General features: G+C 44.1%; 1 long non-coding RNA gene across 3 annotated transcripts in view; it reads right to left on the bottom strand.

Moving 5' to 3' along the window:
• The window catches only part of LOC138119157 (uncharacterized), a 187318-nt gene extending 164862 nt beyond the window's left edge, over nt 1–22456 (bottom strand). For 2 of the 3 annotated variants that reach the window (XR_011155405.1, XR_011155407.1), the window contains exon 1: nt 22305–22456. This is a non-coding gene — a long non-coding RNA (uncharacterized lncRNA). The remainder of the gene's footprint in view (nt 1–22304) is intronic. The other variant, XR_011155406.1, reaches the window with a different exon arrangement.
• Between the last annotated feature and the right edge of the window lie 3707 nt (nt 22457–26163).

The raw sequence follows: 26163 nt of genomic DNA, 5'->3' as shown, positions 1-26163 counted from the left end.
AACCTTCAAAAGATCCCATATTCCCACTACCCACGTTTCATTATGACACCTGTACCTCATCCCAATCCCACAAAGAAGGACGAACTCTCCTTTCCAACCTTCTGCCCTTCTACCTTTCCTCAACACTCATCCCATTAATCTGCACAGAGAACAACTTCCCAAGGTGCTGAAGTAACTGGGGGTTAAACTCTTTGAATCTTTCAGCTCTTCCTTTCTGGTTTTATTCACTTAAAAAAAAAAAAAAAAATCCATTTAAGTTCTTGGTCTTGTTGAAGATATAATTTTGCCTTGGGTGTAGAGGCAGTCACAGCTCATGGCATTTTCTGGCTCGCAGTAGAGGATTTTGGTCCTCCAAGCAGCATGTTTTCCTCCTGTCTCCTCCAAGGAACAACCTTGACATTTTTTTAACTCCAAAATTAGAATTCTGAACTTGCTCTAGAGTGCCTCAAAAAAGCTCTATGTGAAATAGCTGTTTCTTGTCAGGCTACTAAAATCCCTCACGGTTAAGCATAATTTTTTAAAGGCTTTATTTGCTATCAAGTACCTGAATCCTGTATATTTTACAAGTTAATGAGCTCGTTTTTGAGGAGAAAATGTAGCTGTTAGGAATATTAACTGAAGTTATGCTTACTGCTGGAGCGTGTGCAGGGTGTGTGTGTAAAAATCCTGCTTTAATGTCTAATCTTGGAGTAAGTCCCAGAAGAGATTGATTCAATTTCCATTCATTACGGGAGCAGAACTCAGAATTACTCCGATGTATAGGCACTCACTGCTGGCAGCATCCCTCAGGCAGCAGAGAGCAGTGACGTGGGGCAGGTGCAGGGTGTGTCAATGGCAAAGCTCGAGGGTTGGGTTTGGGTTTCAGGGTTGGCTCTGTCCTTGATGGCTTTCATTAGCAGGTCCCCAAGCCACAAAATCTCCAACTGCTCCTCCCTTCCTTAGGAAAGGCTACTTAGCTCTAAATGATAATTCCTGCTTTGTGTTGCCTTGGGAACTGAAGCACAAGTTTTGAATAAAAAATTTTATTACTTAAAAAATATGTATATTATTATACAATACTTATAACATGTACACATCAGTTTCATTTTGCCTTGAAGGTCCCTCTCTATCCCTGAACCTTTGTGTGGTTGAGGCAAGTTCTATAAACAAAAGAATACAATGACTGGGAAATAAGCTAATCTTTAATAAGCTTAATAGACTTAATCAGGGACTAAGGTCTTCAGCCACAAAGAGACAAAACCAAAACCTCTTGGAAGTGCTTATGAAATCTAGCTTGCTAAATTGTGAAATTATGATTGTATGTGGTAATGACCATGTTCCTGGTTTTAGCAGAGTTTTAATCACCAAAGTAATTAATTATTCTATGCGGTGACCAACCTATGGGCTAAATCAAACAGATATAATATCAAATAAGCATAACTGAAAATATAGTTTAACAGCATAATTGAAAACAGTTTCAGCTCAGTTCATGCATCAGAGTAGCAGTGGGAAAGGAGCAAAGTCAGGGCTGGGCTCACTAACTATGGCCACTTGTCTGTGCATGTTCAGAAGTTTATTCAGCATTTAATGCAGAATATTTGTGCCTCAATCAAATTTAACTCTCAGCGTAATTTTGCACTTTGCCTGTTCCACAGCTACTTCTGTGCCCCGGTCTCAATGAGTCTTTTTTGCTAAAGTCTGAATTTCCAGCTAATGTTATTGTAATTTTTGGAGATAAGGGCTGGAACATCGCTGCATCAATAAATAAAGAGAAGAGCCCTGAGAGCCCCAGCTCCTTCCCCTGCTGTGACTTTGTGCTGTCAAAATGCAAATACTTTAAGAGGTAAGCCCTAAGAGGAGACATCACTGCAGTCATGTGTGATTTACAAGAGCGTCAGGACACATTACAGCTCAGATTTACTTCCATGCTAATTTGTTTTGAGTGATAAAATACTTGTCCTGTCTATTAGTGCCACACAGACTCGACTGTCACTCTCTCTTGGCCAAAGGAAAACAAAGGCTCTGCAGGAAGGCAGGAGGTGATTTTGTTTAACCCAAAACTTTATCTACTAAATTAAGTTTTAAATGCCTAAACTCCCTCAGAACACTGGCATTTTGTTTTACTTCTTTAAAAATGCGTTTTGCAAAGTACACAGACATTTCACACGTTATTCCCAAGGGACAGACAGTTTGGGTTAAAATGGCCAAATCCAGGATTTAGTCATCCCCCCATGACATGGATATTCCATCTTCAGCTTGAGCTTCTACAGTGTGTTATACCTGTACTCATCCTCTATTCCTGGCCCTCTCTAAACACTCACAAAGGAAACACAAGTCTGCTGCAAAGCCTCAGAAACTGATACAAATTCCAATTACACAAAGCATCTGTAACAGAATGCACCGCAGGGGCTGCACAAAGCACCTCCAAACAAGAAATATCCTCTGTCTCATTAAATCATAAACTGGACATGAATGTTTGACTCTGATAGGCTTATTACCCTAAACACTATTGATTAGTAGTAAAACACTGCATTTCTTAATTTACAATCAAGGAAATTGGTTCCTAACCTGTTACACAGCACCACAAGAGCCCGGCAGGTGGGACAGGGCTCTGGGATATCTGCACAAGGCTGCCCACGGTCAGGTCAGTTCTCCTGGGAGCACTTTTCCCAGTTCCCAGGACTTCTCTGACAGAAATCATTGGTTGAACACCAGTTGGTACTTTTACCACATTAACTATTCTCACAATTTTGGGAGTTTTTCCACCCATTCCCCGAATTACTCGTTCAGACTCCACACACATCCTTTAAGTTTCAGCTGGGCTAACCAGGAAAGGGAGGGATTCCTGCTCCTGGCTGCATCTGCTTTGCTGCTGGTTCTTTAACAAATCTATCCCCTCTTGTCAGCTCTCTACTCACACTGCACGTCACAAATCTAACAGCTTGGGTTTGGGGTAGGGAAGGGTGCTGCTCTGTGCTCCCTGTTACATCTGCAGTTAGATACAACCAGTTAGATGTGAGTGTTGCTTGCTCACAGGAGTTTTGCTGACTGGCATCAAATCCCACCACACAGGAGGAAATGTTATCAATCCTACTACTGACAAGATCGTAAAGGAAGACTAAAGACATGAGAGCCAATAAAGTAACCTGAGAATCCCTTAATTGCAAGAGTATTAGGTAGAAATACCAAGTAAAGATAAAGGATTAAGAATTTAATGCCTTATTTACTTTCTTCAGCCCCAGAAGAGCAATTTGTGTCAGTGGGGTATTGTACATCCTCAGATCCCACCGTGGAAGGTGATTTTAAAAATAACTTCCCTGCTTCCAGTTTGTAGGAGTCCAACCATTGTTAGCAGCTTTACTGCAAACACTGTGATTACAAAATAAAGTGTTGCCTGTAAAGCAAGGCTAAATAAGCAGCATCAGGGTAGCAGCAGACAACTGAATTAAGTGTTCATCTTTTGGTTATCACATGCTTTGTTCACAAGGAGATTACTTTTCCAGCACAGTCTAACACAATTACTCCACATAATCATCATCACCTTTTGCCTACTGTGTCAAAATTTCATGCTGTGCTCTAAAAACCATCATCTTGCAAGAGAACCTGCACCCAGTCTGAACAAGCTTCACATGGAGATGCATTTACTCCATCCTTGGTGGATTTTTGAGCAATAGAAATCTGTATTTTTCAATCAAACCTAACATTGTATCTCCAGCTAAGGCAGAGTCTTGCTGAGCTCCTGACTTCTGTTGTGCATGATGCGATGGAGTTATTTGAGCAGGGTCAGATGGGTTTCCTCTGCCTGTGCTGGGAAGATCTGGGTTCAATAGCCAGAAGTTTATCACATTTTTGGCAGGCCAGAGACTTTGAGGCTGAAGTCAGCCTAAATGAGAGTCAGTGGCTTTTCAAGGCACTTTGTGCCCCGTGCAAACTCTGCTTTGCTCCCCTGAGTGTGACTGAGCAGAGCTCCATTAATGTGGGTTTAACAGCCAGGAACACCAAAGGGGCCATTATCAAATCTAGAAAGCAAAGATATTTATCTGAAATGCAGAGGTGAAACACCAGCTCACAAGTTAATGCTTTTGCAATCTTTTCTTGGACATTACTAAATGCTTGGGTGTAACACACGATTGTAGCAATTTTAAGTTTAGAAAGAAGCCCTAGTGATTTATTATTTACAACAAGGACATTTCTAAAGAATATTAAAACCAGAATTAATTCTTAATTAAAATTCTAGGGTGCAAGTCAAGCATTCAGACTCTAGGAGATTTCAAACCTGGAGTTTTCATCAGTTTTATCAATTCAGCTACAATGAAAATTATGTTTATTGATGTCCTAAACAGTATCAGGCAATTGGAATGAGTCTCTCAATACCAAATTAGAGGATGAAGTGCTTTATTATCTAACCCTGCTGCCTAAGCCCTTAGGGCCTCCTTCCCAAGGCCTCTGCCACCACAATCCCTGCAGGTCCTCCACTCCCCTCCCCTCCTGGCTGGCCACGGGCTGGGGCAGTGGGGAACGTATAAACCACAACACATCAGCCTACTTAACACAGGAAACACTCGCTAAACAAAACAAACAAAAGCACAAACACAAGCTGACAGGTTTCCCACACAGCTTGAGCTACAGATTTGTCTTGGTTTTTTTTAAAAACAAAAATCTAAAATTTCTGGAGAGCCCACAGAGACATCTTGTGCTGGGATAACAAATAGCAAGTCAGCAGTGCAGAGGAGGGGTCATGGTCCTTCTGCCTCTGCTCCAGTCCTCTGGGGACACGGGAGCACACACAGCTGGGGCTTGGTTAGCACCTCCCTTGGTGGAGATGGATCAAGGGAAGGCGGTGGTGGAAGCTCCTGGCACAGTGAGATTGGCCATGGCAGGGCATTATTTTGTCAAAGTGGCATCTTTCAATATCTTTGAGTCTTATTCCATAAGGTATTTTATTAAATAGCTACTGGTGGCCATCGGTTCTTCAGTCAAACTCGGCGTTACGCACTGGTAACTGCACTGCAGCAATGAAACCTTCAGATGATATCACTGTTTATGAAACTCAACACTCAGGTCCCTGAGTGCTTTTTCTAGTGGAATTCTTGAGTTTAGGTGCAAAACAGGAGCCAAACAGCATTCCAGAGTTTAAATATTTCAGGAGGTGACAGAGAGATGGAGTACAAGTGTTGTGAGCTGACAGGAGCACGCCGAGAGTGGTTTTGCCATGGGCAGCAAGAGAGGCTGGAGGCAGCCTCAGGGAGGGCAGGGCCAGACTGAGATTGATTCCTCTTAAACCAATTCCTCAGAGCATGAAAAAGTTTCCCACTTTCCCATGTTAAACACCTTTCTCCCACTCAAAGCTACATACTGTCCCATAAAATGGGTATTTATACTGTGTTGGGAACCCAGGGTCCCATTATGCTGCCATTTGTTTTTCAGCAAACCTTTTAGATGATGGCCTGACTCCATCTGAGTAATTAAAGTGTTGGTTATTTCACTGCAGGATGCTCAGCACAGCTGCAGCATTGCCATGGCTGCCTCTGTGCAAGGCTAGGACGGAAGGAAGGGAGAGGGGTGGGGGGACACAGCCCCAAACTGCTCCCACCGAGGCTGCAGAGCCCCAAAGGCAGCAGGGGGAATTAGCCCCAAGGACAAAATGCTGCCTGCTGGCATTGCCTGCCTGGGAGAGCCAGCTCAGAGTGCTACAGCAGCAGCTGGTTTCTCAGAGGACTTGTTGGATTTCTGAGTGCTGGTTTCAGAGGACCTTCTGAAGCACAGCTGCTGTGGGGCAGCAGCAGCACCCCGGGCAGCCTCTGACTGTCCCATCTGCCTCAGGGTTAGTAATGTCAGGAACACAAAAAGAGAGGCTTTTGGCTTGCTTAGGGATTTTTTTGTTGTGTTTTTAAAGGACTCAACCACACCTGGAACAGGATAAAGACAACTGCTTGGACAACACGAACCCTGGGCTAGCTCAGGCTCTCCAGGAGACAGGGAACACCAGGATTCTGGCTATCCTCCCAGCTAGGCTCTCCCAGAGCTGTCTGTCCTGGTGCAGGTGATGGAACAGCCTCTGTGCCAGGCTCCTGTGAAGTACAGCCTTCTCCCCAGTTCATGATTTACTCCACACCTGTCCTACCAGCAGATTGTCTCACCCACTCTGGCTGTGCTTCATTCACTCCCTGGCCAAGCTAAGCTTCATCCACTGCCCCTTCAGCCCCTGGTAGAGCTTTGTGCAAACCAAGGGTTCACAGGAGGCTCTGGGAGCTGCAGGGCTGCACTCAGAGTCCAGAGAGCCCTGTGAGCTGCCCACTTTCCTCACATGACCACCAGCTCACACTGCCCCCAGAGCTGCCCAGCCTGGCCAGTTCGTGTCAGAGCCCGCAGAGGGGCTGGAAGATCCCTCATGCACAAGGAGCAGGGCTCACAAACACTGCCAAGGGATGTTCCCTGATGCCACACATCAGTGATCAGCACAGCTCTGCTGTCCTCTGCTCAGCCACAGGCTGTGAAACCACGGTGCTGTGGCTCACAGAGAGCACCACCGACAGCTGCCACCACCCTGCCTCCCCTATTCCATGGCAATGCTGTGCCAAGGCTTGGAGGAGCTATTTCAGTGTTACTGCTACACAGGATGATAATTAAGCATGCACTAGACTGGAAGGAAATGTGTAAGAAGCTCTGGAAAAGTAGCCCTGAAGCTATACTAGCAATGGAAATGAAGTTCTGTTACTCAGAGCCAAAAAAGTGAGGTCACGGAAGGCGAGGTTGGCACAGAATTTACTCATCCCCACTCTCATCAGAGGAGGCTCCTTAAGTTTATCACTGGCTCAAAGGCACATTAATCTTTCAGAGACAAGAGCAATGAGAGTAACTGGTTTTTAAAGGCAGACACATGAAGTAATTGCAAGTTTGCCTGGACAAGAAAATGCTACACTTCCTCTCTCTCTCCAGAAAAGTAAAAGAAAAATACCAAACTCCTGAGTGAATGTGGCATGGGACAATTTCAGGATGGCTCTTGGCATGGCTGGTAAAAGCAGGTGAACTGCCAGAGGGGAAAAAAAAGTAGGAGAGATACTGGATAACTGTGTCAGGGAGTTCCAGCCTGGGGGCTTGTGATGATGCAGCTATCATTCAGGAGAGGACTCAAAATAAATAGTAATAATAATAATAATAATAATAACTCCACAACACAAAAAAAAATCCCAGCAAAAACACACACACACACAAATCCCCCATCCATAAATCAGAAAATACTTGTGCAGCTGGCATTGGACAGAGAGGGAACACAACAGGTGCCAAACTCTTAGAGCAGGCACTGTAGTATTCACCTTTCTGTGATCCAGCCACAAGCTCTTTAGAAAGAGAACTGTGTCCCACTACCAGTGAATGGAGCAGATGGAAACCTCTGCCAATTTGTTTAGTTTATGACTCCATTTCAAAGTGCCACATGTCGAGCTGACCATCCATTTTTCCCTCTGAAAGAAGACAGTCAGATTCTTTTGGGATTTGTGTCTTTATCCAGATACTTTAGTCTGCAGGATTCCAGTGGTCAGGCACCTACTCTGGGTAATATTTTTCTCTACCTTTAATGGATATTCATGACAGAAAATTATGCCTTCCTGTCAGTAGATAGAAGTGCTGCCCATGTGGATTGTCAGGCAGGTTCAGCACTGTGTAACACTTCCCTTCCCAGGACAATGTATTCATTACCAGCCAGAGCAAAAAGAACCTGAGCAATGGCCAAACAGGCACAAAAGGAAAACTATTTCGCTTTAAATTTAATTATTTCCACACCTGCATGATATTTACACAAGGCCAATTTTATTAGGCTTGATTTTCTCCTAGGACATTTCTGTCTGCTGTAGCAATTTCAACAAAGGGAATTTGGAGAGACATTCAAGCGTTGCTTTGGTTCATTCCCATTTTACACAGGGAAATTGCCATCCAGAATGCAGAGCCATGGACTTTATCTAACAGAGGTTATTCCTGATGTACACAGCAGAAACCCTCTGAGATTACACTGATGCTAAGTTTACATAAGGTCAGAATCAGGCCTTTTGCTGCTGGAGAAATTTAGATATTTTTGCTTCCTAAAAAGTGTTGATAGCAACAACAATGCACTCATTATTTCCAGCAGTGCTTCACCTTTAAAATGTCACATTTAAACTTGAAACAGGATGGGGTGAGGCATCTTTGGACTCATATAGAACTCTGCTTTCTTGATATAAATTAGCTGTATGGAACCAAAGCTCCACTGAAAAACACTTTTTTTTTTACCTTAAAAAAATACATATTTCATAAAGGCTAAAGTAATTTATGTAGGATGAAGGACAGAAAATTGGGTCTTCTTCAGAAAACCACAGAGGTGTTCTGGGTAACACTGTTTGATAAAGCAATAATTTTATTAGGGTTCTCATTTTTTTAAAATCTCATTTGGTCTGGGTTGTTTTATCAATGGAACTGATCTCTCCTCACTAATCTGTCTCTCATCTTACAAACCATAACTCTGCAACCTTGAGAGGACTACTAAGAGCTGAGAATTACAAGAACACAGCTTATAATGCAAATCTCTTCCTGGCTTTCACAGGTGCTCCAGGGCTGGCTTGACAATCCCCACACACACCACTTGCCAGCTGAAACTGGTGACAGATTAATGGAACAAATTACACCTGAGCACCAAAGAGCACATAATCACATCAAAGTCAGCGGGACACGCAGAACAGGACAGAAACTAAACGTGCCTTTATTGCAGGCAACGTTAAATATTGAAGCTTCATTGTGGTGCACGCTGTCGTACCATGAAAAGCATCCGACATCTCATCCAGAAACCCACTCGAGTATAAAGAAAATGAGGGGAAAAAGCTCTGTACTCTTTAAGCAATTCATTTCAGGAGTGGACCAAGTGACCTGTTCCTCTCTGAAGGGGCAAACCCTGCCCTCACAGGAAAGCAGCAGTGCTGCGAGCCAGCAGAACTCTGGCTACTTGAGCAGCTCTGCTTACTTGCCACTTGTGTTTTCAGCGTGGTCCTGATGGTGATGCAGAAGGGGAGGACCCAAAAATCGGACAGGTTGTCTCCGCAGATTATTTTGCTCCTGTCTTTGGGCACTGCAAACCTGCTCTGCACCCAACAATACAAACCTCAGGGCCAGCCCAGGTATTCTCCTTGCAGCACATCCACATTAAGGAGGCGTTCTGGCTGTAGGATATAATGTGCCTGGCCAAGAAGCTGCTTGAATATTCCACATGCAGCCACCGTGTGTCTGCCACCCTGGCTGGCTCAGGAGCCCCGAGGGGCTGGGCAGCAGGGGGGCTCTGGCCACAGCCGCAGCAGCTGCCAGCAGTCCCACCCAGGGAGGACTTGGGACTGCAAGGAGACAATTTTTACCTTAGAACAGGCCAGTGTTTAACTGCTCCCTGGGAAACAGCTCTCACAGCACTCGCTGCAAGTAGGGCAGTCTGGAAATATCTCAGAAGCTACAACAGGCAAGGTGGTAAGCTCATAACATGATGAGAAACGGCTTTGAAATGAGGTGCATGGGTATTTTAGGCAAGTAACCAAGGGGAGAGCCAAGTAAGAACCCACCAGGCTGCTGTTGTCAGGAGCAACCCCACTTCCCCCACAGGCAGCCGTGCCCCAGGTCTCCCAGTTTCTCTCCTCCCTCCTGTGTGTGTCCCACACTCGCTGTTTTCTGGCACTACAGAGATTACAGAATGCGCTCATCATACGTAAAATGATTTTTTTTTCCAAAACCAAAATTTCAAAGTTTACAAATCCAGGAGACATAATTCTGAGAATGGGGAGAAAACAAGTTCTCATGACAGATCCTAGCTCTGTTTAGACCCCAAATTTAAGAGTGCTGGTCTATACAAGCTCCTTGACTCCCTATTGTTAACAGCCACATACTCCCATACTCCACTCATGAAAAGAGAATTTAACTGTAAACATTACATAATCCCTAAGAACGTGTCCCCCAGAATTCAGGGGAAATCAGCAGATACTAAATTAGCTGGCACTCCTATTTATTCCTTCAGCCACACATTTGGAGCCATAGCTGACTGATATTCTGGTGGTCGATGCATTCTTCTCTATTACTTTCCCCCTACTGCACATGGAACAAAAGGCTACAAAGTGCAGACATCAAGGGGGAAAATCCTAGTTCCACTACATTAACTAAAGCTGTCTGCTATTGAAAGCAGTGATAGGTAATCCATATGATAATTTCCACAACCCCACCACAAAAGGATCCCATTATCAATGCAATCCAACAGTACTGGTGGCTAGAAAAGAATTTATTCTACTTTCTGATGAAAGTTACCCCACATGGAAAAAAAAATTATGTTTTTACAGTGTAAACCACATGTGTTTATGATGTGCAGAGCAGCATCTTTGGAAATCACTGTGCATGAATTAAGGAAGCTTCAATCAAGATCAAAATTCGGGTGACATCACAAAGATACGAAGACTTCAACTCTCTGTCAGCAAAAGGAACCGTGGTGAAACCACTTAATCAGAGTTAGACAAACACTCTGGACAGGAAGCTCAACTCACTGCATTTAGGATAAAATAAGTTTCCAAGCCATCCCTCCAAAACAGGTCAGATTTTTTAATTCTGTTTTGTAAAACACAACCATAAATCCAGAACTTAATTCTTTGTCCCTGGTAACTGCTGTAGCAGAAAAATCTCAAAATCTCTCCACCTTTTCACATTTGGTGCTCAGCTTCAATGGGTTAGGAGCCAGCCCCTGAGGCTGGGTAGGCAGGGGCAGGACAGATGTGCCCCTCACGCTTCCAAATCAGAGAATATCAAATGTCAGCTCTGTGCTGCCCTGTTTCCCTTCTGGCAGCACAGTCCCAGGTCAGAGGTGCCACACAGATTATTCAGGATGCAGAACCAATACAGAAACCTTCACACTTCACACACAATAACCCTGTTATTTGGTAAACTGGGATTTCCTCTGAGTGCTGACACAATCTCTTGGATTAAAGGGACAGCAACAGCCTTTTTTGTAAAGCTTGAAACAAATGTTTATGATCAAGCCTATTTATTGGGATTTTGAAGTAAAGTAAGGACTTTGCAGTCTTAGCTTTACAGTTGGGCTTGATGACCTTAAGAGTCTATTCCACACGAAATGATTCCATGATTCCCCATACACTTTCCAGAAAAGCCCTTACATAGTAGTAATTAATTATGTTATTGTTAATTATGTTATTGTAGGGAATCACAGCAAAGAGAAGATGCAGAGGTTGGAAGTGTCCTCTGGTCTCGTGAAGGACTCATTTCTTGGCCTACCACTGATAGCGTTACCCGCTATCAGTAACACATCATTTTAGGAAGCTTTTTTCCCCCCCTCAAACTGCAAAGAACATTTTTATGCTGCTCTAAATTGGGAACTAATACGAAGTGGAATGAGTGAAGTGGGAAAGTTTGGTGTCAGATATTTTAACAATGTCTTCCTAGAAAGCCAGAAAGAGTTTTCTGCCATTTAATGCAATTAATTAAATAGATAGAGAACTTCATGCAGTAGTGATTAAGGAGGCACTCTTGTTAATTCTCTGAGAAGAAATCGCCCTTTAAATATTATTAAAATTCTTTAAAATAATTTTTCTTACTCACAGTTGTATTTCCATTCTTTAGTTAAACACACTGCCAAAGTATTAAAATAGAAGGTCCTTTTTTTTGGTAAGAATTATAATGATGTCTTTTTGTCATTTGAGTCAAGACAGTTTCTACAGAGTATTACAAATGATTTTTCTCCAATTCCAAATAAATTCCAAAGGGACACACCCGGGGTGCTCCCAGCCTGGAGCTGCTGAGCTTTGTGGGACTCCTGGAGGAGAACTCTTCACTGCAGGGCTGCAAACTGACACTGCCAATGCCTGATGGACAAACTGGTTCTCTGACCTACTCCAAGGCTCTGGGCAGGCAAATTCAAGCAACACAACCTGACTCCAGCTGAGAGGGAGGTGTGGCCGAGCCTCCCATCCTGAGCTTTTCCCATGCCCTGCCCGCTCCCAATCTGCTTTCCTCATCCATCCTCAGCTCTGGGCAGCGCAGGTTTGGTGGGGCTGGGGAGAGGGGAGTCGTGGAAAAGCAATAACAAGCACCTCAGCTAACAGAAATGTGAAGCTTATGGAGACTTTCTCTGGCCAAATCTATTCCATTTACAGCAAAACAGCCAATTCAACAGCCGGCTCAGTTTAGCAGGCTGAGGAGTGCAGCCCTTTGATTCCCCAGCTGAAGCTCCGCAGACTCAAACATTAAAATGATTCAAGGCAGAGATAACACAGTTCCAGTCCCTGGCAAAACCTCTTCAGCTGCTCATCATTCAGATGTATTTTTGAATTCCTGAGCAGTGTAGGAAGCAGCAGTAAAGCCTGTAGTTTATGCCTGGCCCAGCTACAAATGGAGACAAGCTATTACTTTCTCTTTCCAAGAATTCATTCAATTGAATCCAATTTTGAAAGCTGTGGAGAATAATTTGAAATATAAGGAATTTTGGGTTCCTTCTGAGCCTTCACAGTGCCTTGACACTTGTCAGTGGCTCAGAGGCTACAAATTCAAGCAGAACTAATGGCAAAACAGCTTCTTTGATTACATTGGGAAGGTGTAGCTTTAGTAAGCAAATATCTGTCAAACATTCCCACTTCTGTGAAGCTCTTGCAGATACTTACTTCAAGTGGAAGTATTTTTAGTATAATTGCCATTAAATGAATTATAGGAAGCCAATAAAATTTTATAACTGATGAAAAATATTGCTACTTTACATCATTAAAATGATTTTTAGAACTGCTGTGATCGCATTTTTGCCTATATATTGTCTGTCAATACACCTGAGATTCGTAAAAACAGGCTGGTTTCACAGAACACTTGAAATGCAGTTTATGTGCAGACAGAGACATTTTATACTGTGCAAGATGTGCTTTCCATTCTTCAGTCATGCCATACACACACATCTTGGGAATCCAGAGCTTTCCCCCTGCACTCACAGCAATGCCACCCAGCAGTGACACTGTGCCAGCCATTCAGACAGCTTTAAACACAACTCACAACCCAGACAGGGTGGCTGTGGAGCTACAGCAAAACTCTTGGGAGTTCAGCACAGAGCTACACCTGGAGATGTTGTCTCCAGCAGCCACAGATGATTTTCCCCATCACAAACACCATTTGTGTTTCAGGGAGGGCAGAGCAGAAATTCCACCCCCAGGCTGTCCCTGCTTTCCCACTCACTCATGCAAGAGCCAACCCCTCAGAATGACCAGAGAAAGAGGTGGCACAGAACCCCCCCAGCCTCATGTCTGCTGCTCTCGGTCACCCATAGCTGACCCAGAGCTCTGCCTGTAAACCATGCAGAACCTATTTTCTTCCGTATTTTTACACTGGTCATGGACTGTTGGCTCAATGATTTGACAGTTTAATTCTCAGGAGAACAGGGAGGCAGAGGAACCATCCCAGAACAGTAATGAGTGCAGGGAGACACAGGATTTGGAAGAGTGGTCCAGCAGTGCTTTTGCCACACTGGCCAAGGGCAATCTTAACAAACCTCTCAAAAGCACTTTCTCTCAAAAGTAAAAACCCCTCCACAGCACTAAACACAGCAAGAAAAAGAAATCTGTCAGTGTTAATTTGCAGAACAAACACAACCAACTTTAATATCCAAGCCCAGCAGCGATGGGCTTTGGACTCTGTTTCAGTGGGGAGAAACCTTCCTCCCACTTGAGCAGAGAAATGACTGATCACTGTCACTGCTGGTGTACAGCAAAGACTGTCAAGATGCAAAGAGGGACATCAGCAGAAGAAGAAAGGCCCAAGCCATGTCCATGGAATCAACAGCCAAAAAAACCCCAAACAAACAAACACCCAGCATCCTCCCCCAAAAAAAAGCCCCTTAGAAGAAACCCAATGCATGTTTTTAAATGAATTAATTCTCTGCTGCTGATTTCTTCTTTGGCTCTGCAGTGATTCTGTTATCAGGCTTCCCTAATGACACAGAAAAATAAATTCTAGTTTGCCATTCTTTCCCTTCAGATAATCTGCTCTAATTGAGTGTTTTACCGAGCAATCAATTGTACTTCACTCACTTTCCTGGGCTTGAATTACAGAATTAGAAGGGAAAAAAGCTTGTTCAGACCACATTGCTTTGATCCCAGTGCTAGGATGAAGCTCACCGTGGGCAAAGGATTCCTTTGCAACATTTAAGGCCTATCCTGAGCAGGTAAAAGGAGACCTTGTGCTCATCTTCTGCACAAGATTGGAGCCCTCCCTTGTTAACAGCCAGTTCTGAGCAGTTTTGGAGAACTCCACACCACCCCCACAGGAATGACAGCTCCCACAGAAGCATCGAGGGCTGTCCCACTCCAGCCTGGATGTGGTTCTTTCCCTTGCAGTAGCCACTGCAAAAATCAGCTGCTGTAAAACCCCTCAGGAAGCACAGAGCAAACGAGAGAGTGAAGGAAGAGCTGGAGTCAAACCGAGCATTGCTGTGTAATTTATACTCAACAGGCATCACACAAAAGATGCCATATTTATGATTTAATAGCCTGCTAGGTAAAAGTTAGAATTAGCTTCCAATGCATCCTATTAGTGAGGCTGCAATGCGTTAAGTTAATGTGCAAAGGCATTTTTAATATTAGCTCCAGCTACAATTGCCCATCTAATTGAATAGAGAGTGGGGAAAAAAAAGGAGTTTGTAAATCTGCCACCACAATGGCCAGTTACAAGGGTTTTTTATGGCTCTCTTGTAATGGAAACATCAAGTCCATGGGTAAGCACTGTAACTGTGGGTAAAAGATATCTGTTTATTAGTGTATGTAAAGAACCAGAATAAGCTCCTTGGTCTCAGATTCATCCCAGTTCTTTACTGTACCAGAGCCACAGAAAGGGATGACTTTGGCCTTTATGGAATGTGCAATACAATCTGATAAATGGTATTTGTCTCACTGCTGCTGGCAGACAGCCAGCTTTGGGAATGCCAGCTTAAACATTTGCCTGAAAAAATCCATGTAAAGCACAATGCTGGGTTGTGTTGGCAGCTATCAGACCAAGTGCCCTCCCTGTGACAGTAGGATCAGAAGTAAGTTAAAAATGTATTCCTATAAGAAGGTTGTGGGATTTTTGTCTTGGTTGTCGTTAAAGCTACTGAAAGATACTCAGAAAAGTAATTATTCTATAAAATTTACCAGCATGAGGTCCAGCTTGGGCTGCCCATCACTCTGATGATAAAGCTGTGTATTCACCCTCTGAAAGATGCAGTGTGCTGTTTATTGTCTGACTGTCAGCTCTGGAACGTACTGGAACACAATAATCAAGCAGGCTTAAAACTGCTGCCTCTCATTATGTATTTTCCATTACAGGGAAAGCATGTTTAATTTCTTTCATTTAGTCCATTTACTTCAGGATCTTTGAAAGTCCAAGTGCATGTGAAAGTCCAAGAATGATGGTGTTTGCTTTGCAAACAGCAGATTTGAATGGTTAAATAGTGTGAAAATAATTCACAGTATAACTTTTTTCTTTATGCCTGTATCCCCTGCCTGTTACTGGAAGTTCTTTCAGACACAGACTGTTTCCCATCATGGGGTCTACTGCAAAATAACAGAGGTGGAAAAGGCAAGACACCTGATGCAGCAGGCTCTCCAACAGACTGCCCACTTTTCTTGGGTTTTAAGTCTCCAGGGCAGTGAGCTGAATGTATCTAATAAATATTATTTAAAGGTATGGGTAAGGAGGAACAAAACCAGGAGAGACTTTGCTTGAGAAACAGGAAAGGACAGTACCCTCCTTTTTAAAGCAGTTATATTAAAATGATACCTGCTCTGGCTTTGTACCAAGCTGCTTGCAGACTTATTTAAAAGGAACAAGCCGTTTTAATTAGCTCTCCCTGGACTCAGGAACATGTGTGTCCCAGGTGGTGGGGGAGCAGAGAGAAATAAATATATATATACTTAAATGAAGAGCAGGCTGGCCTTGTTGCCAGTTCTCTCAGCTCTGTTTTAATCACTTTGAAGAACACAAGTCCACAGTGACCTCTGTTGTTCCTTTCATATTGGAGATTAAAAGATGAAGCACTGGTTCTGCAGCTGGTGAACACGCTGCGAGCAAGGAAATCAATGACTCTTTCAGACAGGTCTCTGTGCAAAACGGGTTATCAGACATGAAATAATTAATTTTAATTCAACTGGTTAAAAATAGACACTACAAAAAGAGAAATGGTCTTTCTTTCTAAAAAAAACAAGGCAAATGGATTTTTTTTTTTAAAGCCAGAAAATCAGATGCCTCTCATTTTAGAATAGACTTTCAATTATATATATTTTTTCCACTTCTCTTCTGTACATGTACTTCTTTCAGGCACTAAATCTGCTGTAGGAGAATGTCAGGTAGTCCCCTGCATACTCTGATGCTCTATGGTTTCTCAAGGGTCCCTGTCACCATCACCACATCACACAAAGCCTGTGAGCAGCGGGGGCTCAGACACAGGAACCTGTCCAAAGGCAGCTCCACAGGGTGGAGGAGGATTAGAACAGATCCTTCTGATACGTGAAACAGCCACATATTGCATCAGCACCTGCAGCTTCTCCTGAGGCTTCAGCTGAGGGCTGTCAGGAAAACATGCAGCATTGTCCCAGCCACAGCCACAGCCCTGGGACAGTGCAAATCCCACATCACACCGAGCATCCTGGTCCATCCAGGAGGGAATATATGGCAAGAGAGCTGCACACACTGAAATCTGCATTGCCAGCACACCCCACGAGTCATGCAAAGGATGCAGCATGCAGGGCTGGGACACCAGGGCTGGCCTCAGCACTGGGGCTGGAATGCTGCTTTTCCCCCAGCCCGACACCTTCTGTGTGGGCTGAGGTTTAAAAGTCAGCACCATCTGAACTTGGAGCTGGACCAAAGTTATTTGAATGCTGCAGCCACGTTCCCTGCAAGGGGAGCCTTTGAAGGCTTGTTTGCCTTCTGTGCCATCCCAAGCTGCTCAGGAGTGATAAGCAATTCCACATGAAAAGGAGCTCAAGACACTATTTATTTTTCCTTCATGTGTAACAATAACAAACTGTATATTGATCCCTTTTTCTGGAAAATAGCCTCCGTTTGTGACTCAGGAATTGCAGCCAGGTTAATTGCACTGTGCAGTTTGCTGTTTGACCTTCCATTTTTATCTTTCCTGGCCATTTCTACAATTCCTCCAGGGAGCACCAGATGTTTGAGTAGATGATACCACACAACTGGATAGAGAGGAGCAAACAGCAATGAACTTCTGTAAACACTGAGCAAAACTGAGCAATGGAAGAATTTACCAGCAGTCCTCAGGCTGGATCTCACATGTCCCACATGGATAGAGCACAATTCATTTATTTATTTAAACACAGAAACAAAGACAAGCCAAGCAAAGTGCCATGAAGAAGCCTTTGTATGAATGGAAGTCACACTGAACACAACCAGACCCTGGAAGCGTGAGTGGGTTTCCTACTGTTCATGCCTGTAGTAGAAAACAGTCCTCCTGTTCCTGACACACAGCCTGGAACTCCACCAGGACAGCTGGGATAGAGCACTGCAGAGGAAGGTACCAATGGATCCAGCAAATGCACCTTAAAATACATCAACACTGAACCTTACAACTCCAACCTGGGTATATTTACCAGTGCACTTCTTCCCATTTGGAAGTCATCCAAAGGCTTGGATTTTCCTGTGCATGCTCTCACTGCTCAGGAGTCTCCAACCCCCTGCTTTTCCCTGCAGCTTTTGCAGCTCTAGATGTGATGCTTGTTGCCTGACCCCCTCTCTGGGCCACAAACTGTTCTGTGAACACGAGGAGAGAGCTGATGGAGCACTGTAACTGATTATGTGAGATTGTCTGGCATCAACTATTGCTCAAATCCAGTTACATAAGACTCTGAAATATTTAGAATAACTAAAAATACCCCCTCCTCCAGCTGGTTCCTCTCTGAACCCTTATCATCTGGCACCACGATGACAATGGTGGGGCAGAGACTGTTGTCAGATACAGCCTGGGTAGAGAGGGAGGCTGTAAAACCACCTCCCATCAGCACTGCTGCACACTGGTGTGAACAGACCAGAAAATTATACATATATCAAATTATCAGTTCCTTGTTGGGGTTTCCAGGCTGATTGACAAAGGCAGTGGATGCTTGGCACTGCCTTGAACTGCTCCTGCTCTGGGGTACAACACTCCAAATTACTCATTACTGTGTGCCAGCGGGGCAAATCCTGCAGGAATCAATGGTGCTACAGCCTGCAGGAATGGCAGCCAAGGCACCTCAATCTCCAAGAAAGTTAAAATAGCTAAAGAATCCAGGCACAGGATCCTTGCTTGTCATTCCCCACCAACTCTGCTGCCATGCCCTCGGTGTGCTCGAGTCCTACCCTGCCCTTATGGAAGTTGGGAGCTCCTCTCCCAGGAATCCCCGCTGAGGCTCAGGTGACAGCTCTAACACTGGTTTGTGCAGGTCTCAGCGAGCAGTCTCACCTGGAAGGCCACAGTTTACCCAGAGGAGGTTTTCCTTTCCCCTGCACTTTGCACAGCTCCAAACTCAACAGGGCAGCCAAGCTCCAGAGAGGCTCTAGGAGCCGCTGGCACCCAACTGCAACGGCGGCAGATGGATCCCACTCCTGATTTCCCAGCAAATGAGGAATTACACAGCATTCCAGGCCAAGCCAGCAGTGACTGCCCTCTCTCCCTTAATGGCCCCACAGCATAACTACACCTCTAATTCAGCAGGAGCAATATTTGCCTGAGTATTTTCCAGAATGTGCATCAGGAGCAAAAGCTGCAGCTGTGATGGGAACAATTTAAAAATTCCCCCTCATGCAGGGATCCAGGACAAAGCTTTGTGCACCAGACATCTCCTGCTGTTTTGAATATCTGAGCTGAAGCAGGTCTGTTCCACCACAATGCACTGCACCCCTGGTGATCACTGGGAAGTGGGGAACTGTTTGATTATTTGAATGATGGGAGCTGAACAGGTATACCCAAAGTCAGGGAAAAATGTGTGCTCCTTTTGATAATAGTTTTATTTATTAATGAAAGTCATCATGCTGTAATGTCATCTAAATTAGCCTCAATTAATTTGTGAATTAATCAGGTGTGTTCCTGGTAATTTCTTTCTCCTCTTACACTTTTCAAGAATCTTTAAATGATAAAAGGAATTTTAGTACAAAGAAGTGGAGAGGTCTCTTTATAATTCAAGGTAAGAATAGAATAGATACAGAAGACAGGAGGGTAAATCTGCTGGTAAATCAAACTGCTTTGAAACCATATATTTGAAGTCAATTATTATATCAAAGTCACTAAAAATCATCAAATTTCCTCATTAGCCACTATTTTAGTTTTGTTTTTGATTTTCAAAAGTGATAAAGGCTAATGGAATCACAAGTTTTTCACCCCAACTCCAAGCCATCCCCAGCACCAAATTAGACCATCTGGACACTGAAAGGGATTTATGACTGGGGAAATAGTTCTATAAACATTGTGTGTGTGCTTGGGCCTCAATTACACAAGAAACCTTTGAAGACAAATTGAGCCTCTTCTGATTTTAGGTAGAACTTTGTTTGCACCTGAAGAAGATCAGAGCCATGGGGATTAAGGGCTGTCGGTGGTTTGCACCAGGGTGGATTTGAGTCACCACCAAAAAGGAACAAAACACCGAGCAACCAAAAGTCTCAGAGCAGCTCCTCGGGGTGCTGCACATCCCATCAGTGCCTTGGGTGACCCCAGGGCAGGGGCACACAGGTGACACTTCTGCCCCAAATGACTTTTGGGTGTGGGGGGTTCACACAGAATTGCTGCATTTGAGAATCAAAACGAGCACAACAAGCAGTCTGCAGATTTTCTAGGCAGGGTGTGAAGGCGAGGACAAGAAATACAAAACACTCCTGAAAATGAATAGCACAAAGCTGTATTTCCCTCTCCACCTTCCAAGGATTGCCAGAGGGGTCTTTGGGGCTGGGGCTGATGGGTACAGTGAGGCTGCTTTATCTAACTCAACTTCCTACAGCATATTACACATTCTTTACTATTACTTTGATGCTTCTAAAAATATAACTGAAGCTGTATAATCTGATATGAAATTACAGCTTATTTTGCCACTGAAGGAGCAAAAAAAAAAGAAGAAAGGAAGAAGAGACTGATGCCACTGACATGTTTGAGAACACATGATCTGTTTTGATAGCACACTGTATTTGCAGAGCCCGTCCCCAGGCAGGCTGTGCTAGAATGAATTTGGAATCAAAAGGCACGTGGCCCTGCTAACTGGAAAGAATTCTGGTACCTTTCTTTCTAGCAGTACAGAAATGACAGAGGATCCAGAACACGCATCCAAATATATACCCTCAGAATTTAATTAGAGAGAATTATTCTTGCCTACCTAGGATAATTGCAACATTATGTTTTGATGGCTGTTAGCATCACATATGCTTACAGATTAATAGTGTTTCTTCCATGTCTGCTTTTGATTTAATCAGGCCATCACTCATTACAAGCATGCATGGCTGGTTCTACAAGATGAGAATGTACAAAAAACAACTTGCCTGGTAACAAACAGACCTGGAGCTCCGTGGTTCTGCCAGGCTGCTTAGCAGGCAGCTGCAGCAGGGAACTCACCAGTGCTGCCACCAAAATCCACACCTGATCTGAAAATAGCCACCGTGAGAGGCTCCAGCCACCTGTGCTGAATCCAGGGGGTAATGCTGGCTTTGCCTGCAGGGAACCCCAGCATTCCCAGATGATTCCTTCCCTTCAGGCTGCACCGAGGGCAGTGAATGTCCCACTCCTGCAGAGCTCTTTAGGACACAGCTCCTGAGGTGATCCCTAGACACACACTTGGATAGCCTGGGAACGAGGCCTCATGATTTGGGAAGTGTTGGCTCACAGCCAAGCCACAGGGCTGTATTTGTGGCCAGTTCCATGTTCTGGCACCTGATTGCTTCTGTGCTGCTGCCACACCATCAAAACCCACCTGGGGAGCTCTGTGGTCCCCTTATACACATTAAAAGGAAGAAGAAAAAAGTAAAAGCCTGTAGCTACTTTGAAGCACAAGGGATCACAGAGGGACTGTAAAATATACATTTAGACATAAAAGTAAAATACACATTTAAGAACTGTGCCAAAACAGAGGTTGAACCTGGGTTTGATATTAATACTGAAGTCCTGACCACAACAGAACAATTCAATTCATAATGGTATTTTTAAAAGCAATAATAACAAAAAACATCTCACCAAGTTAAGGATTCCTGAACAATTCTCCCAACTCTACATTATCATCAAGACATCAACCTAAGAACCAGGCTCAACTTAGATCAAGGAAGCAGACACAGATCCAGCAGAACACCACAAACCCCATCAAAACCTCAGGGGACTGCATAGCAATGGCTTCTTTTCATGTGACAGACACAGCAGTGATTTTCATGCATTCCCAAATAAATTTTAAAAGGGTTTTCTGGGTAATAATTTAATTTCACAAATGCTGGCTGGACAAAGTTGTCTAAGGCTCCCCACTCTGTATTGCTTAGAGCTAGTATTTAATTGGAGAACTTTTTTCCTCTCTTTTCTTCTCCTCCCCCTTCCTTCCTTCATTCTGCAGGAACATAACCCCTCTGAAATCAAGCACCAATGCCTGGAACACACATCTTTTAACACAGCCCAGAAGCCACGATCATACCCTTAGAAACGAGCAACCCGTAAAGCAAAATACACTCTGTGCCTGAATGCTAATGCAGCAATTAATCATTTTGATATCCTTGCTCTCTCCCTTACTCATTTTCCCTTGATTTTTTGATGTCAGAACCAACCCAGTAAACACCACCCTTTTAAAAAATCATCTTTCAAGTAGCAACATTAAACGCCTCACAGTGGAAAGCAAGCAAATCAATACATATGATAGCACTCATGGTATAGCGAGCTCCAGAGCTACGGTTGCAAAGACACACATGCCACACTCCCTGTTCCACTCCCTCTGAATGGGACAGAAGTCACCTGAAATCCAAAAAATCCTTCCAAAGCCCCGCCCAGCTGAGCTGCTGGGGAACACAGCATTCCTTCTTCCTGACCCCCAGAACAGCCACCACGGTGACTACACCACCAAACACAGGGGTTTGAAGGGAAGCAGGTCCTGCTTATTCTCCCAAAAGCACTACACACTCACAAACCCTGTGCCAGGATGAGCTGGGCGAGGCAAAGCCCTCCCATTAGCAGAGCTCGGCACAAAAAACACCACTGAGGAGACCAAAAGTGGCTACAAAGCAATAACAGAGCAAGAACAAGAAAACTTTCCACCAACACATGTTTGAGGGTTCTATGCAAGTTCAAAAGCTTCCCTTACCTTTGGAAGCACAACGGGAAGCGAGCAGCAGCAGAAGGTGGAACGTTCTGGTGTGGTGGTTTGTGAGGTTTTGTGGTGGGTTCTGGTGGGTTCTGGTGGTTCCAGCACAGGTGGGGCCAATAACAAGGCTCGTTAGCTATTACAGGGCTCATTAGCTTTTACAAGGCTCATTAGCTGCACCTGTGCACCAACCGCCAATCTCCTGTGCCCAGGGAGAGCCCCCTGCCCTCGGGTGGGTTCAGCCAGAGGAGATGGCAATTCCCAGCTCAGGTTTTAATGCATTCGGTGTTTGGATGCGCACGTGGCAATTAACATTCATTTTCCAGAACAACGGGCTGATTAATCAGCTGGGATTGCAAATGACACACTTGCACTTGAGGTGCGTTTTGTTTTGCACCGTGCATGGTATTTAGCTAAACCTGTGATTAAAGGCTAAGTTCTGAGGCCTTGAGGAATAAACTTCGGCTTTGATGTTGCTCATAAAGGCAGGAGTTTTCAGAGAATTAGATTTTGTGGGAGAGTAAAAAGAAATTAGGTGTTTTGCTCTTTGTCAGTGATTATGAAATCCAGGAGCATGTTAAATTCAGTGAAGATTTGTCACAGTGCTATAGAGGGGACACAGGACTTTATTAGCAGAGGAGGGAAGAGGGAGAACATAGGGCAAGATTAAAACTGGAATGCAGAAATCATAGTGAGAGGAAAACAATGCTTTGCTGTTCCAGGTTAAAGGAGCTCATGCCCTGTGTATTGATCCCAGGGTACCCAGAGAATGCCCTGCATATCCAGGAACTGTGGATGGAAGCAATGAATAAAATCATCTGCATTACTTGGTCTTTGCCTGTAATGATATTTATCACTTTTTTGTTATCATGGCTCTCTGATTTTCAGGAAACAGTTCATGTTGGTTTATGGATGAGAAGGAGGCCAGAAACAGGAAGGCTCCAGTGGCCCCAGCTGGGCTCTGGGGGCAGCAGTAGGGGTGCAAACCCGTAGTCAATCCCATGCTCTAATTCTCCTTCCCAGGTGCCTCTCCCGTACAGTTTGCTGCTTCATCTCCTTGGCCAAGCCTGACACTTTCTGTCACGCTTTTGATTATTCTCCTGCCTTGCTCCTGAGTCATTCTGTCGTACTTTGCCAGACCTTTGCATCCCAAGTGCTACAGCCCCCCATAGCAATGAGTTACTACTCGTGTGATTCACACTCCTGAGCACAGCAGCTGCAGAGGAGTCCTTGGTATGCAGGTCAGAACCTGGGACCATCATCTAGGCTGAGGAAACAGTGACACTGCCGTTAAATGACTACACCAAAATGAATAAAAGAATTCTTTAACTGGCGTGCTATTAGGCAGCAGCGTTAGAGGAGAATGACCAGGGTTCCCTTCAAGGTTTCCTTCCATTACCTCAGGTCTGTCATGTTTTGCTCATACCTAGAGGATCAGCATTAGTACCTGGGAACCAGGAAGAAATTCCCCTGCCAGTGCAGGGGGCAAACCCAGGTCTCTGACCACCTCTCTCCCTCCTTCACACACGGCTGGCAGCACCTCACTGCACACAGATTTTACCAGGCTCTGCTTTCCCTTGCAGTGCTGCAAAGCTGCTTCACAGGAGTTTTCCCTCTGTCAGTCAGAGGAGGTCGAATTGGAAAGATTGATTCTCAAAAAGAATTTTAATAGAAAAATGATAAGGTTCACAACGGATATTATTTGCATGAAATCACTGAACTGCCGTGTGTGATGTTTGCTCTGCCAACCATCAGTTTGTGGATGAGCAGCAGCCAACAGTCAAGGACTTCATACTTCAATCTGAGCTTGCTAAGAGTAGTTCTCCTGATAATTAAGCACTAATGTTCTTTCATGAGTCCATTATAATGAAATAAATTGCTTCAAGGGAACAATAAACTACAGGCAGCATCTGAAGCACTTTAACAGCACAGAGCATTTGGCTGCTGCAGGATTCACTCCAAGAGGAAAAAGGTAATAACATCTCAGAAACCATTTAGAAAACAATTTTCTGAACTTTCAGGGTTTGTAGCAACAAACTGGGACACTCCAGTGTGTGATTTTACTCATTCTCAATGACTCAGTGCCACCTGGAGTGGAAACACACACAATGCTCATCTGTGAAGCAGGAACAGCATTGGGTATGGTGACTCTGGGGTCAGGGGCAGGTTTGGGACCTGTGCTGTGCCCTGAGAGCATCCCAGAACATTCCTCTTCAGTTTTTCTTGCTTATCTCTTACTGTAGCATTTGTCTGCTGTATTTTGGATGTGAAGCCTGTAACTCACCTGGGGAGCCTCTCTGGCCAGGAGGGCTCCCCACAACTCTCAAGCACTTCACGCATCTCTTAGGACACAGCTCACAGCAAATTCAATAAAAATTCCAGACAAAAGCCAGGCCCCTCACCCAGCAACATTTATTTGTCTCCTAAAGCAGAATAAATGAAATTATCATTGTAGCTTCCTAATATTTAAAGTGTGCTATAGAAATATTTATAACGAATTGAGAAAGTGTATTGCACATATGTTTCCAATTAAATGCAACTGTGCCTGAACCTCTCTAATTTAGGATCCTACCCTGCCATTTGAAGAGGTAAGTAGTGAGCACAGCATTCAAAAAAATGTTTAACTGTCTGTTTTCTTGCTGCAGGGCAGCAGGAAGGGATTTGTCTTTCTATCTTGGCTTCTTTAACATTTGAAGCTGGTGGAAAATACCTCTTTCTGCCATTATGCTTTTTTAAAGTCACCAGGTTGAGCTCGCTCTGCTTGAAGAGCGTTAGTGGCTGCAGAGAGTTGATACTGTGCATGTTTTAAGAGAATAAAGCAAATTCATTTTTATGGTGCGATTTGCAAGCAGTGATGAACACGCTCACCGTTAGTGTGGCACAGCACCATGAATGGGAGCTGCTCAGGGTAAAAGCTCTCTGGCACCCTATTCATAAAAGCCATTGTGACTGTTGCTAGGAATGTGAAATTATACAGAGAGCACTCTGAGTCACGTGCAACAAGAAAGAGAAATCTCTCTTCTACCGCTCCTCCAACATGGCACAATTTCCTGTACATTGGCCTTTATCCAAGACAGATGGATTATCACTAAACAAATTTCAGTAAACCCTCCTTGCATTTACATAATGTAAGTTTCCAACATTTAAGCAATCAAAAGAATTGGTGCTTATAGCTTTAAAGAACTTGTGGGTTAATTACTACTCGTTCTGTGGATATGATGGAAGAGAAAATGAAGCACTCTGGTAGTTAAGGAACTTGCTCACTGCTTTACACTACATGGGGCAAACTGCTTTGTTGAAGGACTTTTTGTGCTCGAGGAAGAATAATAAGGGTTGAATTTCAATTTGTTTTCAATACACAAATCCCCTTCCATAAGATCTGTTCTATTGGTGGAAGTCTTTTCGGATGGGATTGATTTCTTTAAAGTTATGAAGATACACTTTTGTTTTATGTGAAGAAGCTAAAGACAGCACTTCTTGGCTGTATTCTAAATGTGACCTTTTATTTGAACATGTCCTTACAGTTCAGATAGACTCAGGTCTTTGCAAGTGTCTTCAAAGCAGAACAGAAATCCTGATTTAAGCAGCATCACACAGAAGGGGACATTGGCTGAATGTGTTGTTTCCAGCAGGGTGATGCCCCATGGAAAGCACCCTTTAATGTGCTTTCTGAGAATGCTGGTTTTTCCCATGTAGGAAAGGGTGACATTCCCTGAAATTGTGGATACAACAGGAGAAGGTCCCACTGACTGCAGTGGTCGAGCAATAAACACAAGCACAGCTCCTGTTCTCACACTCCAGCAGAAGCAAAGGCAGAGCTGTGTTTTGGTTGAAGCTCTGTAGCTCAGTACAGAATAAG

This window comes from Aphelocoma coerulescens, chromosome 15, assembly GCF_041296385.1.
Source record: "Aphelocoma coerulescens isolate FSJ_1873_10779 chromosome 15, UR_Acoe_1.0, whole genome shotgun sequence".
Taxonomy (NCBI): Eukaryota; Metazoa; Chordata; class Aves; order Passeriformes; family Corvidae; genus Aphelocoma; species Aphelocoma coerulescens.
This window is presented reverse-complemented; position numbering and strand designations above follow the sequence as displayed.